The 20852-nt window shown below is 38.6% G+C and overlaps 1 protein-coding gene and 2 pseudogenes across 3 annotated transcripts in view; all 3 read left to right on the top strand.

Moving 5' to 3' along the window:
• The window catches only part of MTMR8 (myotubularin related protein 8), a 138219-nt gene that overhangs the window by 72661 nt on the left and 44706 nt on the right, over positions 1-20852 (top strand). The window lies entirely within an intron of this gene.
• Positions 14115-14920, top strand: LOC105723010 (importin subunit alpha-3-like; annotated as a pseudogene).
• On the top strand, positions 14991-16030 carry LOC135268129 (importin subunit alpha-3-like; annotated as a pseudogene).

Below are 20852 nucleotides of genomic sequence, written 5' to 3'. Positions count from 1 at the left end.
GTTCTTTGGGTATATACCCACTAATGAGATTGCTGGGTCAAATGGAATTTCTATTTCTAGATCCTTGAGAAGTCGCTACACTGTCTTCCACAATGATTGAACTAATTTACACTCCCACCAACTGTGTAAGAGTGTTCCTATTTCTCCACATCCTCTCCAGCATCTGTTGTCTCCAGATTTTTTAATGATCACCATTCTAACTGGCATGAGAGGGTATCTCAATGTGGTTTTGATTTGCATTTCTCTAATGACCAGTGATGATGAGCATTTTTTCATATGTTTTTTGGTCTCATGTATGTCTTCTTTTGAAAAGAGTCTGTTCATATCCTTCGCCCACTTTTGAATGGGGTTGTTTGTTTGTTTGTTTTTGTATATCTGTTTTAGTTCTTTGTAGATTCTGGATGTTAGCCCTTTGTCAAATGGGTAGACTGCAAAAGTTTTTTCCCATTCTGTTGGTTGCCGGTTCGCTCTAATGATGGTTTCTTTTGCTGTACAGAAGCTCTGAATTTTAATTAGATCCCATTTGTCTATCTTGGCTTTTGTTGCCATTGCTTTTGATGTTTTAGTCGTGAAGTCCTTGCCTATGTCTATGTCCTGGATGGTTTTGCCTGTGTTTTCTTTTAGTGTTTTTATGGTGTTAGGTTTTGTGTTTAAATCTTTAATCTATCTGGAGTTAATTTTAGTGTAAGGTGACAGGAAGGGGTCCAGTTTCTGCTTTCTGCACATTGCTAGCCAGTTTTCCCAACACCATTTATTAAACATGGAGTCCTTTCCCCATTGCTTGTTTTTGTCAGGTTTGTCAAAGATCAGATGGTTGTAGATTGTGGTGTTGCTTCTGAGGCCTCTGTTTTGTTCCATTGGTCTATATCTCTGTTTTGGTATCAGTACCATGCTGTTTTGATTACTGTAGCCTTGGAATATACTTTGAAGTCTGGCAGTGTGATGCCTCCGGCTTTGTTCTTTTTGCTTAGGATTGTCTTGGCTATGCGGGCTCTTTTATGATTCCATATGAAATTTAAAGTGGTTCTTTCCAGTTCTGTGAAGAAGGTCATTGTTAGCTTGATGGGGATGGCGTTGAATCTGTAAATTACTTTGGGCAGTATGGCCATTTTCACAATATTTATTCTTCCTAACCATGAGCATGAAATGTTTTTCCATCTGTTTGTGTCCCCTCTTATTTCGTTGAGCAGTGGTTTGTAGTTCTCTTTGAAGAGGTCCTTTACATCCTTTGTTAGTTGTATTCCTAGGTATTTTATTCTCTTTGTAGCAATTGGGAATGGGAATTCATTTTAATTTGGCTCTCTGTTTGTCTGTTATTGGTATATAGGAATGCTTGTGATTTCTGCACACTGATTTTGTATCCTGAGACTTTGCTGAAGTTGCTTATCAGTTTGAGAAGATTTTGGGCTGAGACGATGGGGTCTGCTAAATATACAATCATGTCATCTGCTAATAGAGATGGTTTGACTTCCTTCTCTCCTAATTAAATACACTTTATTTCTTTTTCTTGCCTGATTGCTCTGGCTAGAACTTCCAATACTATATTGAGTAGATGTGGTGAGGGAGGGCATCCTTGTCTAGTGCCTGATTTCAAAGGGAATTCTTCCAGCTTTTGTCCATTCAGTATGATATTGGCTGTAGGTTTGTCATAAATAGCTTTTATCATTTTATGATACGTTCTGTCAATACCTAGTTTATTGAGAGTTTTTAGCATGAAGAGCTGTTGAATTTTGTTGAAGGCCTTCTCTGCATCAATTGAGATAATCATGTGGTTTTTGTCTTTGGTTCCGTTTGTGTGATGGATTACATTTATGGACTTGCATATGTTGAACCAGCCTTGCATCCCCGGGATGAATCCTACTTGATCATGATGAATGAGCTTTTTGATGTGCTGTTGAATTCAGTTTGCCAGTATTTTATTGAAGATTTTTGCGTCACTGTTCATCATGGATATTGACCTGAAGTTTTCTCTTTTCATTGAGTCTCTGCCTGGTTTTGGTATCAGGATGATGTTGGTCTCATAAAATGAGTTAGGGAGGATTCCCTCTTTTTGTATTGTTTGATACAGTTTCAGAAGCAATGGTACCAGCTCCTCTTTGTACATCTGGTAGAATTTGGCTGTGAACCCATCTGGAACTGGACTTGTTTTGGTATTAGTTAAGGTTTGTTCTACAGGCTACCATATGATCTGTCCTAGAGAAAGTTTCATGTTCTCTTGAGAAGAGTGTTTATTCTGCAGCTCTTTGGTTGAATATTCTCTCAATGTTTGCTAGGTCCATTTGATTTAGTGTGTCATTTTAATGTGATGTTTCTTTATTTTCTGTTTAGATGATCTGTCCATTGCTGAGAGTGGCATGCTGAAGTCTCCTTATATTATTGTGGTCTATTCCCTTAAATCTATAATAATTGCTTCATTTATTTCAGTACTCTGGTGTTAGGTGTATACATATTAAAAATTTTCATACCATCTTATTGAAATAATTCCTTTTCATTATAAATGACCTTCCTTTCTCTTTTTATTGTTTTTGCCTTAAAGCCTATTTTATCTGTTATGATTATAGCTACTCCTGTTTTCTCTTGGTTTCCATTTGCATGGAATATCATTTTCTATTTCTTCACTTTCAGTGTACATGTCACTCTGGGCAGGTACTCCCTGGAATTGGTATGCCCAGCTAGTAAGTATGTAGGCATTAGAAGTCTGCCAGCTTGGAACAGGGTTCCATAGAAGTAGCATGTCTGGCTGGTATGTTGTCATTTGGGGGCCAAATCACCAACTTGGGGCAGGGGCACCTGGAAGGAACATGCCTAGCTGGTGAGCACACAGAATTGCACATGGACAGTGAACCTGGCTGGTGAGTGTGCTGACTGTGCACATCACTGGGCAGGACTCAGTTTCTTTACTGGGCAAGAGTACCTATTCTTCTAGGGACAGAGTACTGCTTGCCCTGGTGCTGGAGTGGTTGACCTAGATTTTGAGGCAAGGGCTGGTTGCTACAGTCGCCACAATGTGCAAGGCAGAGCCATTCCTAGGCAGCTTGTTCTCAGAGGATAGAGTGCTGTAACAGCTTGGCTGGGGAATGATGTACCACCACTAAGGTGGTGTAATGGCAGCATAGCCTCAGCAATGAAAAGATGCAGTTATTGCTGGCTCTTGGAGCAGGATACACTCTAGCTGTAGCTCTGGTTTTAAGATGGCACTGTATAGCTGCAGCTTAGGTTATGGTGGGGGAAATTTGTACAGTGAGTAATGAAATTGAAACCATAATAGAAAGTCTCAAATCAAAGAAAAACCCAGGACTTTATGACCTCACTGATGAATTCTACCAAACATTTAAAGAACAAATGGCAATTCTTCTCAAACTAGTCAACAAAATTAAAGAGGAGACAATACTTCCAAACTCATTCTATAAAAGCAGTATACCCTGATACAAAAAAACAGACAAGGACACAACAGTAAAAAGAATATCCCTGGCCAATACCCCTGATAAACATGAATGGAAAAATCCTAAACAAAATACTAGCAAACAGGGGCTAGTCACGGTGGCTCACACCTGTAATCCCATCACTTTTGGAGACTAAGGCGGGAGGATCACTTTCACTTTATCTCTACAAAAAAATCAAAAAATAAGGCAGGAGGATGGCTGAAGCCCAGGAAATCGAAGTTGCAGTGAGGCATGATTACACCATGGCACTCCCACTTGGGTCACAGAGCAAGACCCTGCCTCGAAAAAAAAAAAATACTAACAGAATTCAACAGCACATTAAAAAGATTATTCACTATGATCAAGTGGAATTCATACCCAGGATACAAGAATGGTTCAACATATGCAAATCAATAAATGTGACACAGAATGCTAGTGGAATGAAGGACAAAACCATATGATCATTTCAACAGATGAAGAAAAAGTATTTGGCAAAATTTAACATGTCTTCATGATAAAAACTCAACAAATTATGTATGGAAAGTGTGTACCTCAAAACGATAAAGGCCATTTGTGACAAACCCACCGCTAACACTATGTTAAAAAGGGAAAAGTTGAAAGCTTTCCTACTTGAAGTTTATTGAGCTTTGTAGATCTGTAGATTCCTGTCTTTCATCAAATTTGTGACGTATTCTGCCATTATGTCTTGGAATATTCTTTCTACTCCTTTCTATCACTCCTATCCTTTTAGGACTCTCTCTGTACACTTACTGGTCTGCTTAATAGTCTTCCACAGGCCCCTGAGGCTCTCTTCATCATTCTTTTTTTTTTTTTTTTTTGCCTCACAGACTAACCTCAGTGGACCTATCTTTAAGTTTATTAATTCATTCTCTTACTTGATGAAATCTGTTGTTTAACTGCTCTAGTGAGTGTTTCATTTCAATTATTGTACTTTTCATATCCAAAATTTCTGTTTTGTTTTGTTTTTATTATTTCTGTCTGTTTATTGATACTATCTATTTGGTGAGATACTATTCTCCAAGTTTCCCTTAGTTATTTTTCTATGGTTTCCTTTAGCCGTTTGAGCATATTTAAAACAGTTGATTTAAATTTGTCAACTAGCAAGTCTAATATCTGCGTTTCCTCATAGACAGATTCTATTAATTGTTTTTCCTATGAACGGGGCATACATTTTTGTTTTTTTCTTAATGCCTCATAATTATTTTGTTGAAAACTTGATAGTTTCAATATTGTAATGTGGTAATTCTGGAAATCAGATTTTTACCTCTCTCTAGGGTTTTTTTTTTTTTGCTACTTCTTGTGGGTTGTAATTGTTAGTTCAGTAGCTTTTCTAAACTATATTTGTAAAGATTGTATTATTTGCCACATGTAGTCAATGAATTCTCTGTCAGTTAGCTTAGTTCCCAGATAGTGATTTCACAGAGATTTCCTTAAATGCCACAAAAATAAAAATAGTTATCCTAGTCTTTGCTGATTGGCTCTTTGTTGGTGTATATCTTCAGTGCTTAGCTGGGCCACTTGCATCTCTGCCTTAGCCATGTCCTGCTTCTGTAGAGCTTAAAACTAAGCCACAGATGAAAGCTTAGGGTCGTCTCACATTTTTTTCTGAGCATAGGTCCAGCCCTGGGCATGTGTCTGGCCTCCTACATTCCCTGGTATTTGCAGGAGCTTTCCAGAACACTCTTTTTCTCATGCATCTGCTTCCCCAGCCTTTTCCTTCCCAAGCTTTTTAGTCTGTCTGCTGCTTGCTCCAGCTATTATCCCTTCCCTCAGGTGGCTGTGGCTAGTATATTTACCTTTAAGTGCTTTCAACAAATATCTTGAAAAAGGCCACTCTAGCTCTGAGAAAGTTCCAAGGTGGGCAAAATAAAGTCAGGGTCCTAAACCTATCCCTTAGGGAGCTACCAGACAGGCCAAAATATATAACCATAGTTTTCTGAAGTCAAGATTTGTATTGCCTCTTTTGCAGCAGCAAGCCACATCAGTAATGTATACTACCATCTCCAAGGCCACCACTAAGCTGGGGAGTATGGGATGGCAGAGAGGGAAGTTAAAGTGTTGTAGCACCCTCTTACCAAAATTTAGTAGCCTCTTTTTAACTAAGCAGTTCCCTGGTTTTTGTAGTCGGCGTAAGTTTATTTAAATTAGATTCTAGAATTTGAAAATGTATTATAGTTTCTTCCTGCTTAATTATTGCTTTCATGGAGGTATGGAGTTCCCTACTCCACCATTTTTGGTGATATCACCAATGATAGGTATTTTTTATTGCCACCAATTATTCTTTCTAGCTTTGAATATTACAAATGGGAACTTATCAGTGAAGTGATTGTAGTTTACATGTGTTTATTGACCACTGTAGTGCCGGAAATTCTGCATTTCCTTAAGATATAAAAACCAGATTTAGGGGAAGATGTATATTTCAGTATATTTTTCCTATTCCCCCAACTAAGTAAAAGTAAAGTCCATGGACATTATGAAACAAATACTAAACTATCGTGAAAGATTCGGAGTAGAAGGCAGATTGACTAGTGTCCACAGGACCTAAGGAACAACATGATGGTGAATTTCATGGGTTTTCTTTTTGCCTCATATAACCCAGAATTGGAGCTGAAGAAGCTGGCAACCCAGAAATGACATTGGAACAGATAAAAAGCCACAAATAGAAGCCATCTCTTTCTAGCCAAAGAACAGAAAAGAGCCTAGTAAGGCAGAAAATGAGAAAACATCTGCTCTCCTCCAGTCAAACACAGCAGAAAACACTATGGGTCTACTTAGCCCAAAAAGGCCATGTCAGGAATCTAGATTTCTGGCCTCATCAAGCTATCACAAAATACCCAAATAGTCCCCTGCCAGGGTGGTGTCAGAGAAGGCCAAGTGGGGAGTTGGGATTTTAATCCCTAAAAGACACTTCTGTCCCTGAGGTGTCAGTGGAGACCATATGTAAAACCTGGACTTCCACTCCCACTAAGTGGTAATAAGGTACCTCTTCCCCTCCGCATGTGGATATGTTCAGAGGAAGCCTAGTGGAGAGTCTGGACTTTCACCTAGCATTAATGTGGCCATGCCCTGTGTTGTCATTGGAGGTCACATGGGGAAAAGCAATGAGGCACTTTTATCCAAGGTAGCTAGGGTGCCTTGACCAAATGCATAAACCAAATGGGGAGCCTGAATCCCCATTTCCACCCAGTAGTGCTATGGGGCACCTCCCTAACTCAAGTGTCAGTGGAAACTAAATGGAGAACCTTGACTTATATTCCCACCTGGCAATAATGAGGAGGCACTCCTCCTTCTTTATTATTCCCTGCCAAAACTGTGTTATAATAAGCCTGCTGAAACAGCAGATCTAAATGCAAAACAGAGTCTCTTCACAAAATTCCCCAAATATCTAGGTTTCAATTAAAAATCAACCATCAGACCAAGAACAAGGAAACTATCAACTTGAGTGAAAAAAGGCATTCAATGGATGCTGTCATTACGATGTCTCAGGAAACAATTACAAATATGACTGAAACAAATGAAAAAAGTCTCAGCAAAGAAATTAAAGATACAAAGGAGAATCAAATGAAAATTATACAAATGAATAATATAGAAATGAAGAAAACTAAATACATCAGCTCAACAGCAGAGTAGACGAGAAAGATGAAAGAATACATGAGCTTGAGATATAAAAATAGAAACTACCCAGTCTAGGACAAAACTGACTGAAAAAAATAAATAAATAAACAGAATATCAGGGGCCTGTGGGACAATAATGAAAGTTCTAATACTTGTATAATTGGAAACTTGGAAGGAAAGAGGAAAGATGGAAGACCTCAAAAAGTACTCAGGTAAATAATGGCTGATAATGTTCCAGTATGGCAAACGGCTTATATGTATAGATTCAAGAAGCTTAGTGAACATGAAACAGGATAAACCCAAAATAAATTTGCATGAAAATACATTATAGTAAAGCTTATGAAAACTAATTTTTTTTTTTTTTTTGAGACAGAGTCTCTCTCTGTCACCCAGTCTGGAGTGCAGTGGCATGATCTCGGCTCACTGCAACCTCTGTCTCCCGAGTTCAAGTTGTCCTCCCACCTCAGGCTTCTGAGTAGCTGGAACTACAGGCATGCACCACCATGCTTGGCTAATTTTTTGTCTTTTTAGTAGAGATGGGATTTTGCTCTGTTGGCCAGGCTGGTCTTAAACTCCTGGCTTCAAGTGATCCACCTGCCTTGGCCTCCCAAAGTGCTAGGATTACAGGCATGAGCCACCGCACCTGGCCTAACAAATTATTGAAAGCAGCAGGAGAGAAATGACACCTTACTTCTAGGGGCAAAACAGTTAAAATGACAGTGGATTTCACATCAGAAATCATGGAAGCCAGAAGGAAGTTGCACATTTTTAAGGGCCAAAAAAAAAAAAAAAAAACTATCAATGCAAAATGTTATAACTAGTGAAAATGAATGTTCTGTTTTTGAGACTGAGCCTTACTCTGTCACCCAGGCTGGTGGGCAGTGGTGTGATCATGGGTCGCTGCAGCCTTGACCTCCCAGGGTCAAGTGATCCTTCCACCTCAGCCTCCTGAGTAGCTGGGACAACAGGCGTGTACCATCATGCCCATCTAATTTTTGTATTTTCCGTAGAGATGGGGTTTTGCCACATTGTCCAGGCTGGTCTTGAACTCCTGAGCTCAACTGATCTGCCCACGTTGACCTCCCAAAGTGCTGGTATTACAGGTGTTAGCCACTGCATCTGGCCCAAAAATATTCTTTATGAATGAAGGGGAAGTGATGATATTCTCAGATAAAATAAAACATGTTTGTCAGAAGCAGAACTGCCCTAAAAGGAAGACTTAAGGAAATTCCCTAAAGAGAATGGAAATGATGAAAGAAGAAATCTTGGAACATCAGAAAAGAAGAATGGAAAGAATAGAAATATATATAAATACAGTAGACTTTCCATCTCCTCTTGAATTGTCTCAAATGTATGACAGTGGAAGCAAAAATTAGAACACTATCTGATATGATTCTAAATATATAGAGAGGAAATTTTAAGATAATTATATTATAAATAGGGGAGGGAAAAGGGATATAAAAGGAAGGAGGATTTGTAGACTTCATTCAGACTTATAAAATGCTGACGCCAGTACACCATGATACACACACACAGAGACACACACACACACTATACTGCCTAGAGAAACCACTGAAAGACCTATACAAAAAGATACACTTAAAAACACTTTAATCAAAATAAAATTGTAGAAAGTAAGCCACAGAAAGGCATGACAAGAGAAAAGAAATGACAGAATGAACAAACAAAAACAATAACATGGGGAATTAAGCTCTCACATATATAATTATCTTAAATGTAAATGATCTTAATATACTAATTAAATGAAAAAAGTAAGCAGAGTGGATACAAAATACATGCTGTTTGCAAGAATTGCACTTCAGTTATAATGAAATAGACAAGTTGAAAGTAAAAATGATGGAAAGAGAAGCATTACGAAAGCATAAATGAAAGCAGGAGTGGCCATATCCCATAGTATCAGATAAAATAGACTTCAGAGGAAATTTATTTGGGCAAGATGGCTGATGATGCAGCCAGGTGGAACAGCTGCCACCAAGGAAACCAAGCCAACTGGTGCATTCCTAGCAGATATTCAGAGGGAAGGCACTGAGAGTGGGCAGAGGGAAGACACAGAAGCTGGGCTGAAGTGGGAGGAAGCTGGGAACCCTGCATGGGGCTACCATGCACTGGGACTTGTTTCTGACTCCTAACAACTACGGGGTAATAGATGAATTGAACTTGCAAGGAGCAAGCCTCTTTTGCCATGGGCCTCTGGAATCCTGGCAGGAGGAGACCCCCACACCACGATAGACACTTGAATTGGCAGGGAGAGCAGTTTAGAGAAGTGGTAGGGGCAGCATGTGAGCCAGTTGTGGAGCTCAGAGGGTTTGATGCAGGAGCATCTGTCTGGAGCAGAGCCAGGGATGCTCATCCCACTAGGCTTGACTTGCTCTCATAGTAGACTTTAGTCCTAGGAGAACTAGTGGACCTGAACTTTTCAGGAATGTCTTGCCCATCATACAGGCCAGTCCGATCTGAGCACCCCTTGATCTTCTGGCGTCTCTTAGGGCCCCAGACTGGCCACATCTGTTTGTAATGCAGTCTTGCTACCCTGGAGTCCACATCATAGCTCCTGAGCTGTTGGACTGCACCTGACTGCTGGTGAGCTACAGCAGGCTGGCCCCTGAGGACATGTACCATCTCACCCACTCCATCTCCGCAATACAGCTTACCCTGGGCCCAGGGCCACTCCCCACATTGCCTTGACAGCACATGTGTGCATGGGGCCAATCTTGCCTTCTTCCCTGCCTGGTCAGCACATACATGCACTGAACCCTGCTTTGCCACTGCTGCCAGCAGGAGTTCACTACAACACTCCACCCCTGCTATACCACCATTGCAGTTGGACCCTTGGCAGGCACAAAACCAGGCAATTCCGCCCCTGCAAGTGAAACTAGGCACAGAAACTAGCAGGCCCTCCCCTGCCCTGAGCAGCTATCCAGTGCCCTACCCCCATGCTAACACCACTAGCAGGACCATGCACATAGTCACAGTAAGGCTCATAGGGTCCTCTGCCCTCCTGAGCCTCCACCACCACTGTTGTGAGTGCCTGTATGGAGGCAGGCACCCTTGTACCTGCTAGCATTCTGCTGCAGCAAACAAGCATGAACCCCGCTGTGCTGCCACTGCCACCACTGCTGACACAAACAAAAATGAATCCTACTGCCACCACCCTATTAAACACTTTAGCTGTTACCACCCATTAGAATGTAGTGACTAGCTGTCCAGGAGCACCTCAGTCCTTCTAGCACAGCAGGTTCATAACTGTAAGGAGCCAAAGAACAAAGCAGAGGCTTGGTAGCAGTCCTCCAGAGTTAGCACATGCAGTCCAGGAGTCCTAAGCTGAGGCTTGGCTCCCTAAAATCTTCTAGAAATGAACCCAGTCAAGTGAACCCACTTTTTGCCACAATCAAACCCCAAGGTCATCAAATAGAATAAAACTTTTTAAAAATCCAAAGGACAGTGACTTCAAAAATTGAAGGAACAGCAGCTGATAAAAATGAGAACCAGCACAAGAACTATGACAGCTTGAAAAGCCAATGTCTTCTTTCCTCCTAATGATAGTACTAGTTCTTCAGCAAGGGTTCTTAACCGGGCTAAGATGACTGAAATCACAGAAATAGAATACAGAATATGGATAGAAATGAAGATAATTTCTCCTTCTTTTCAGTCCTCTGGATTCAAGATACAACAATACTGAAATTAAGGCAATTCATAACCATACAATGGCCTCTAAAGAGTCACATGTTTCTCACTTTAAATCAAAAGGTAGAAATCATTAAGCTTAGCTAGGAAGACATGTTGAAAGCTGAAAAAGGCCAAAAGCCAGGGTTCTTGCACCAAACAGCCCAAGTTGTGAATGTGAAGGAAAAGTTATTGAAGGAAATTAAAAATGCTACTCTAGTGAAAACACAAACAATAAGAAAGCAAAATAGTCCTATTGTTGATAAAAGTTCCTAACTCTCTTCAATTATTTGAAGGCTGAGAGAGGTAAGGAAGCTGCAGAAGAAAAGTGTGAATCTACCTGAGGTTGGTTAATGAGTTTTAAGGAAAGGAGTCATCTCCACAACACAGAAGTGCAAGGTGAAACAACAAGTCCTGATGTAGAAGCTGCACAACTTATCTAGAAGATCTAGCTAAGATAATTGATGAAGGTAGCTACACTGAAGGACAAATTTTTCAATGTAGATGAAGCAGCTTTCTATTGGAAGAAGCTGCTACCTAAAATTTTCATAATTAGATAGGAAAAGTCAATGTCTGCCTTCTAAGTTTCAAAGGACAAACTAACTTTTGTTAGGGGTTAATTCTGCTGGTGATACTAAGGTGAAGCCAATGCTCATTTACCATTCCAAAAATCCTAGGGCCCTTAAGAATTATAATAAATCTATTCTGCCTGTTCTCTATAAATAGAACAAAAAAGCCTAGATGACAGCATGTCTGCTCACAGCATGGTTTACTAAATATTTTAAGGCCACTGTAGAGATGCACTGTGCAGAAGAAACGGTTTCTTTCAATATATTACTGCTCATTGATGATACACCTAGTCATCCAGGAACTCTTATGGAGATCTACATGGAGACGAATGTTTTCATGGTCCCTAACATAACTTCATTCTGCAGCCCATGGATCAAGGAGTAATTTTGACTTTCAGGTCTTATTATCTAGGAAATACATTTTGTATGATCATAGTTCCATAGATAGTCATTCCTCCAATGGATATGGGCCAAATAGATAAACTTCCGGGAATGATTCTCTATTCTAGATGACATTAAGAATATTCATGATTTATGGAAGGAGGTCAAAATATTGACATTAATGGGAGTTTAGAAAGAGTTCATTCCAGCTCTCAGCAGTGGCTTTGATGAGTTCAATACTTCATTGGAGGATTTAACTGCAGATATGGTGAAATAGCAAGAGAACTAGAAATCGAAGTGGTACCTAAAGATGTGACTGAATTGCTGCAATCTCATGATAAAACTTAAATGGATGAGCAGTTGCTTCTTATGGATGAGCAAATAAAATTATTTATTTGATGGAATTTACTCCTAGTGAAGATGCTGTGAACATTGTTGAAATGATAGCAAAGGATTTATAATATTACATAAACTTAGTTGATAAACCAATGTTAGGGTTTGAGAGGATTGACTCCAATTTTCAAAGAAGTTCTGCTGTGGGTAAAATGCCTCAAACAGCATTGCATGCTACAGAGAAATCTTTCATGAAAGGATGAGTTCATCAATGTGGCAAAGTTCATTGTTGTCATATTTTAAGAAATTGCCACAACCACCCAACCTTCAACCATCAGTACCCTCAGCAGTCAGCAGCCATCAACATTGAGGCAAGACTCTCCACCAGCAAAAAAATTACTACCTGCTGAAAGCTTAGATAATTGTTTGCATTTTTTAGTAATAAAGTATTTTTAATAAAGGTATATATAGTTTTTAGACATAATGTCGCACACTTAATAGACTACAGTATAGTGTAAGCATAATTACATGCCAAAAAATTTGTGACTGGTTTTATTGTGATACTCACTTTATTGCAATAATTGCTTCATTGCAGTGGCCTGGCACTGAACCTACATTATCTCCAAGGTTTGGCTGTAATTTAATTCATAACTTGTGACCTCAAAAGCTTACTCAATTAGTATTGGAAGTCCTAGCCATAGAATTAAGGCAAATAAATAAATAAATAAATAAGACAGATGGGAAAGGAAGGAAAAAAACTGTCTCTATTTGCAGATGACGTGATTATTTATGTAGAAAAAATCTCAAGGAATCTAGAAAAACAGAACAAAAACAGAAAATAGGTGAGTTCAACACAATCATAGGACACAATATCAACATACAGAAATCACTTGTGTTTTATATACTAGCAATGAACATACAGACATTGAAATAAAAATATATCATTCACATTTACTCAAATACTTAAATGGAAATGTAGCAAAACATGTATAAGATGTACTGACAACTAGAAAATGCTGCTAAATTAAAGATCTAAATGAATGGAGAGGCGCATTGCATGTTTCTGGATTGGAAGAATCAACATAGCAAAAATGTTGGCCCTTCACAAATTGATATGCAATTACAATGCATTTTCTATCAAAATCCAGGCAGATTTTTTTGGATATGTAGTCAATATTACTCTAAAATGTATATGTAAAGGCAATGGAGGTAGAATAGCTAAGACAATTTGACAAAGAAGTATAAAGTAGGAGGAACTATTATACTCAATTTCAAGACATTTATATGGCTATGGTAATAAAGTCTGTGTGGTAGTGGTAGAGGGACAGATACACAGCTCCATAGAATAGAATAGAGAACCCAGAAGCCAACCCACACAGATACACCTAATTATTATTAGGTGTATTATTACAGAAGTAATTAAATGGAGGAAGGATAGTCTTTTCAACAAATGATGCTGAGCAATCCATTGCCCTCTCCCCTCAAAATTAACCTTGACCTACACCTCATACTCTATACTAAATGGATCATAAATTTAAATGTAAAATGTTCAAAATATAAATCTTTTAGAAGAAAATTTAGAAAAAATTTCAAGTAAGTCACTTGATACTAAAAGTATGATTCATAAAAGGAAAAGTTGATAAATTAGACCTCAATAAAATCAAAAACCTTTCCTCTATGGAAGCTACAGACTGGGAGAAAATACTACAAATCACATATCCAGCAACAAACTAGTATCTAGAAGATATGTAGAACTCAACACTTAATAGTAAAAACAAATTTAGTTAAAAATAGGCAAAAGACATAAACATTTTACTGAAGAAAACCTACAGATGAAAAATAAGCATATGAAAAGGTGTACAGAGATCGAGGCTATCTCACCCTCTCACCCTGCAGCACTTTTTGGTGCTGTTGCCGCCGCCCCACTCCTGTAGTTGTCTCCACCTGATCTACTCTCATACTGGGGTTGGGGAGGGGAAGGGAGTTGGGCAGGGAGAGGAGAAGGCCTCAGCTGAGGCAGTTGAGAGGAGGAAGGAGGCAGTGGCACAACAGTCATAGCAGCACAGGCAGCCTGTTCCTGGGAGTGTCAATGTGGTGGGGTGGTTGGGGCAGATCCTGTGAGGTCTGGGTAGAGGAAGGAGTCATTGGCTCAGCCATAGTGGACAATGAGAAACTGGGCAGCCAATGGCTCAAGAATTTTAAGAACAAAGTCCACAACTTGGAGATTATGAGAAGACAGCAAAATGAAATTTTAGTTGAATTAAGGAAGAGTAAAAGATGAACATCTCTTAAGGAGAAGGAATGTACTGCATGAAGATACATGTGAAGACTCTGATATAAATGATGATTATAGAGTATAAAATACCTGTCTAGTAGCTATTGTTCAAAATGCTTCAAGTGATAACCAAGAAATACAATTAAATGCAGTTCAGTCTGCTAGGAAGCTTTGTCCAGTGATTGAAATCTACCAATTTATAACAATAAAACCTGGAATACTGCCTGTTTTAGTCCATTGTCTTGAAAGAGATGACAGTTCTTCCTTACAGTTTGAAGCTGTGTGGGCTTTGACAAACATTGCATCTAGAACCTCTGAACAAGCTCAAGCAGTAGTTTTGTCCAATGCCATGCTACCTTTCCTGTGGCTCCTCCATTCACTTTATCAGAATATTGTGAGTAAGCAGTGTAGGCATTGGGAACTATCGTAGGTGATGGTTCTCCCAATGTAGAGATTATGTCATAAATCTTGGAGTTGTGAAACCTTTATTTTCCTTCAAAGCATTTTTTTTTTCTGTGATAGGGGCTCACCCAGGCTGGAATACAGTGGTGCAAACACAGCTCGCTGTACCCTCAACCTCTGGGGCTCAAGTAATCATCCTCCCTCAGCCTCCCCAATAGCTGGGACCACAAGTGTGTGCCACCACACCCAGCTAAATGTTTAAATTTTTTGTAGAGACAGGGCCTCACTATGTATCCTAGGCAGGCCTATAACTCCTGGGCTCAAGCAGTTCTGCCTCAGCCTCCCAAAGTACATTCCAGGTATGAGCCATCATGCCCAGCCTGGGTTATGGTCAATTTATGTCACCACAAAGACCTGCCACCACCAATGGAAACCATACAGTAAATACTTCCAGCTCTTTGTGTTTTAATTCATCGTACAGATGTAAATATATTAGTAGATACAGACTGGGCCCTCTCTTACCTTACTGGTGCTGCCAATGAACAAATACAGATGATAATAGATGCTGGAATAGTTTTTCATTTGGTTCCTCTGCTCGGCCACAAAGAAGTTTAGACTGCTGCCCTTCAAGGTGTGAACAACATTGCTACTGGACTTGAAGAGCAAACAAAAGTAGTTTTGAATTATAATGCTCTTTCACACTTCTGGGTAATCCTGACAAATCCCAAAGAGAAAATAAAAAGGCAGTATGGTTCCTCTGTAACATCTCTGCAGGTAATCAGCAGCAGATACCAGCAATAATTGATGCCAATATTGTGCCAAGAATAATAAACCTTTTGGATAAGGGGGATATTGGCTCTCAGAAGTTGCTTGGGCCATAAGCAACTTAACAATTTGTGGAAGGAAAGCTCAAGTGGCTTACCTTATCCAATAAAATGTTATCCCACCTTTTCGCAATTTGCTGACTGTAAAAGATACACAAGTTGTACATGTGGTACTGGTGGATACAGTAAGTAAATACATTAAAAATGGCTAAAAATAAGGCAGAATCCATAGTCAATCTTACAGAAAAATGTAGAGGACTGGAGATAATTGAACAACTTCAAAATCATGAAAATGGAGACATCTACAAATTGGCCTATGAGATCATTGCTCAGTTCTCTTCAAATGATATTGATGAAGATCTTAGCCTTGATCCAGAGGCAATTCAAAGTGAAACATTTGGTTTCAATTTATCTGCCAGTATACCAATACAGGGTTCCAGTTTTAGAAAGAAATTGTGGACATTTGGAATCACAGAAAATTCCCAAATGAGGTCAAGATGGTGAATGGGTATGAGTGAGAATGAGTGGCAAAATGTAATGAAAACTTTACATGAATGCTTATTTAGTCTGTTCATAGTAAAAAGGGATACAGGTCACAGATCTTCAGTGCCTGAGAAAGACATTGACTTACTCTATATAAATTGAGGAGAAAGTGTAGCATTATTATCTTCAAGCCTTGTAAGCATAAAAGAGAATTGGATGCCCATATAAGTGAAAGGAAAATGAGCCTAGGCCTTGCTATGAAGCAATGTATGAATGGAAAATGTTGAATGAATGTCTGGTTCAGTGATGGACAGTCAGGGTCTTCTTGAAAATCTAGGGCTCTTCACTCATGAATTAGACTCCTAGTCCTGGAGTGACTATGTACAGGAGTGTGGTAGTGGTGCTGTATGTGAACACATGCAAACTTGATTTGCCTTCAGAAGGCTGATAACCTAGTAAATCATCAGAATGAGATCGTGAGTGTTAATGTACACTAGACGTAAAAACAAATACTGGATCAGCAGCAGACATTGGTTTACTCTGTAGCCTATGTTTTCTATTTCCCCTTTCCCTTCTTTCTCTCCACCCCCCAAGTTTTTATTTACTTTACCTAGTATGGTTTTCTTTTTAGTTGATTCTCAAGTGAGAAAACATTTCAGGAAGATTTCTTTGTGCATTTGCACTGGGTGAATGTTTGATGCCATGAAAGGCTTTCTTTATTATCAGAACTAATTTGTGTAGATATTTGCTTGAAAAAAATCATAACTTTTTCTCAAAAGAGACTGTGCTGCTGTACACAAGTTGCCATAATATAAAATGTGCTTAAAAGGCCATGCTTTTCACTTTCAGAGAGAACAAAAGATCTTTGCATGAGGTAAATCTATAGCATAGTTCATTTTCAGATTTTGTTGGGTACTGCAGAGAAGAAGAAAAAAGTTTCAATTGTGATAGAATACCATGCTGTATTTAAACGTTACTTGTTTTCAATCTTTGTTTTCTATGAAAATTATGTGGAAACTTCTAAAATGGAATTTGGTACATATGTACTGCTTCATAAAGACTGATCAAGTGGTTTTTATAAATTGTATAATACAGTTTTGAGGTTATGTACAGTAAATGTGACATAATTTGTATAGTAAGAACTCTTTATAAGGTGGCTCATTTTAGAAAATCCTGTGCCTTCCCCTTTGAGCACAAGTATTATGTGAACCACAGTTTGCTATAAGAAATATATCACATTAATCACCATTAGCATCTATATCTACTTTGTATTTAAAAATCAACTAGTAATTCTGAAACACTGTATAATGGATAAAAATTGTTTTGTGATCATAACTCTGTTGAACTATTTTTTTGCAGCATGTCTTGTCATCAGAAATATTGTTAAAGTTTAAAACTAGAAATAGGAGAAAACTAGCTTATGAAATTTATCCAAGTAGAGTGCAAGCTAAGCTGTCTTGGGAAAATAAACATTAAAACTTTTTTAAAAAGGAAAAATGTTCAACATCAGCCAATTTGGCAAATGCAAATTAAAAGCTCAATCAGATATTACTACATTTACCAGAATGGTTAACATTAAAAAAAAAAAAAAAAAAAACATGGTGACAATATAAAGTGCTGTCAAGATATTGAAAAACTGAATTTTCATGCATTCCTGGTGGGGATTATAGACTTTGAAATATTTTACATCTGATAAGAACCATAAGATGGCATTAACACACAACAAACTTTGAGGGGTCCTTTGACAGGTTTGCACCCAGGAAAATCCTTCACAGCAGGAGGCCATCCAGACTCCGTGGTGTAGGCCTGAGGGCATGACCCATAAGGGGAGGAGGGCTAAAAACTCGTGAAAGAGAGGGGGCTGTCATGTCTATTAATACATGATATTGCTAGACAGCACAGCGGGAAGTCTGTGGGTCAGGGAACTCTGAAGGCAAGCAGCAGCTTGGGGTCTTTATTGCCCTAGTTTATCTTGTCTGTGGGTAGCAGATGTGTGAAGTTTTGCAGAGTATGTAAACAAGCAGGTTCTAATGCCTAAAAATATACTCATGTAGGCTATATTTAAAACAATTGAATATGTAAAGTTTTCAGATTCGTACCATCAGGCTTTTCAGCTAATGGGTTCCTAATCTGTAATGAAGTAAACAACATAGGGTCCATATACAGAGGCTGTGGTTCATTATATCAGAGTCCATCCTCTGGTTCCCTTGGCATTTTTTGCTTGTTTTGGTTTTTGTAAAATATACGTAACATAACATTTACCATTTTAACCATTTTAAGTGTACAGTGTAATCAGCAATCAGGAGTTGTACATCTACCATCATTATTCATTTCCAGAACTCTTTCATCATCCCCAACAGAAACGCCATACCATAACAAAATAACTCTCCATTTCCTTCTCTCAGCAGACCTTGGCAGCCTCTATTCTACTTTCTATCTTTATGAATTTACCCTATTCTAGATAGGTCATATAAGTGGAATCATACAATATTTGTGTGTGTGTGTGTCTGGCTTATTTCGCTTAGCATGTTTTCAGGGTCCATCCATGTTGTAGCATGTATCAGAATTTCATTCCTTTTTGAGGCTGAAAAATATTCTATTGTATGGATATAGAACATTTTGTTTATTCATTCATTGATGGACAACTGGGTTGCTTCTACCTTTTGGCTTTGGTGAATAATTTGGCTATGACCATCGGTATTCAAATGTCTGTTTGAGTTTCTGCTTCCATTTCTTTTAGGTATATACCTAAAAGTGGAATCGTTGGATCATATGGTAATTTTATATTTAACTTTTTAAACGACTTCCAAGTTGTTTTCCACAGTGGCTGTGCTATTTTACATGCACACCAGCAATGCACAAGGGTTCCATTTTTTTGTATATCCTCACCAATAATTGTATTTTTCATTTTTTTTGGATAGTACCCATCCTATTAGGTATGAAGTAGTATCTAATTGTGGTTTTGATTTCCATTTTCCTTAAGACTGGTGGTACTGAGCATCTTTTCATGTGCTTATTGTCCATTTGCATATCTTCTTTGGAGAAATATCTATCTGTTCAAGTCCTTTGCCCATTTTTGAATTGGATTGTTTGTTTTTTGTGGTGAGTTGTAGGAATTCTCTATATATTCTATGTATCAATCCCAAACCATATATATGATTTGCAAATATTTTCTCCCATTCTCTGGTTGCCTTTTTATTCTTTTGATAATGTCTTGGTGCACAAAAATGTTGATAAAGTACAGTTTATCAATTCTTTGTTGCCTGTGCTTTTGGTGTCATATTGAGGAAATCATTGCCAAATTCCATGTCATGAAGATTTCCCCCATGTTCTCTTCTAAGAAGTTTATAGTTTTAGTCTTCTAAATCTTCTTGTGAGAGAAAAAATGAATTTTACAGTTCTTGCATTTGGGTTTACCTGTTCACTTGGTCGAGAAGATATAGGAAACAATTTTTTTTTTTTTTTTTAGTGTCAGAAACATCTCATTTTAAGTTTTATCTCATGGGCAATAATGAGAGAGCCAAAGTGATAGCTTTCTTTAGTTTATCTAGTACCTCGTTGCTCAGGTTCTCACTGAAAAGTGAAAGACAGGTGACTCAGTGGCAAATATTGGAGTGAGGAGTGTGTTGGAGCCAGAATATAAACATTCCTATTAAATGTTGGATCTTCTTTACCAATGTGGGAGGTTGGAGCACTAGGAGCTTGTCTTACCAGACTGAGAGTAGTTCACCCTTCTAAGTTCCAAAAATAACCCCAAGATTTAATAGAGAGATCTTGTACCTTATGTGGGTAGTAGCCCATCTGCTATAGATGATATTTATGTTCTCCCAATTTCATATGTTGAAATCCTAACTCCCAATGTGATGGTATTAGAAGTTGGGGCCTAGGCATTAGGAGAAGGCACAGCCCTCATGAATGGGATTAGTTCCCTTATAAATGAGACCCCAGAGACATTGTTTGCTCCTTCTGCCATGTGAGGACACAGCAAAAAGACAGCCATCTGTGAACTAGGAAGAGAACCTTCGCCAGATACCAAATCCGCTGGCATCTTGACCTTGCACCTCCTAGCCTCCAGGACTGTGAGGAATAAATTTCTTTTGTTTATAAGCCACCCAATCTATGGTATTACGTTATAGTAGCCTAAGTGGACTCAGACACTATCCCCTCTCAGTGAAGTGTTTGCTCACAGTTGTGACAGCCTGTGAGAGAGAATCTCGGTAAGGTTCAGTAAGGAGGACTTCATCAACATAATGCCAAAGCTGAATTTCTGGTGGAAATATGGGGCAGGCATCTAGGTCATGTCTGCATATGTTCATCATAGGGCTATTTGAGTATTCCATAAGTGGCTGGGAAAAAGTATACTCTTGACCCTCCAAAGTGAAGGCAAAAAATATAAAATATTTCCTGATTGAAATATGTTAGGCAAGTCTATAATTCCATACCGTTTATCTATGTTGTTTTGAATGTCATCCATTGGGATGATATCTGGTAGAAGTACTCTAATAAAAAGGTGCTCTTGTTTAACTCTCTATAGTTAGCCTCCATTTATTAATAGTGGCTCTACACAGAGGCTATACCAGGGAATTGAAAGGTGAGTTGGTAAGAATCAGTACATGTTACTTAACTAAGCTATGATATTCTATAATCCTTCAGTGCCTTACCTTAGCTTTTATGTGTCATAGTCACCACCTGCACTGGTAGGGGAAAATTAATTGGTTTCCACAAGGTAGTGCCCACCAATATCATAAAAGCATTAGGTTTTGTGAGGTTACTAGCTGATTGAAGAAGTCCATTCAAATAATGGGAAAATGGATAGTCTCAGGGGTATCACCAGAATCAAAGC

This window comes from Aotus nancymaae, unplaced genomic scaffold (assembly GCF_030222135.1).
Source record: "Aotus nancymaae isolate 86718 unplaced genomic scaffold, 86718_ANA_hifiasm-v0.15.2.pri h1tg000073l, whole genome shotgun sequence".
Lineage (NCBI taxonomy): Eukaryota > Metazoa > Chordata > Mammalia > Primates > Aotidae > Aotus > Aotus nancymaae.
Note: the sequence above shows the minus strand (reverse complement) of the source record. Positions and strands in the feature narration are given on the sequence as shown.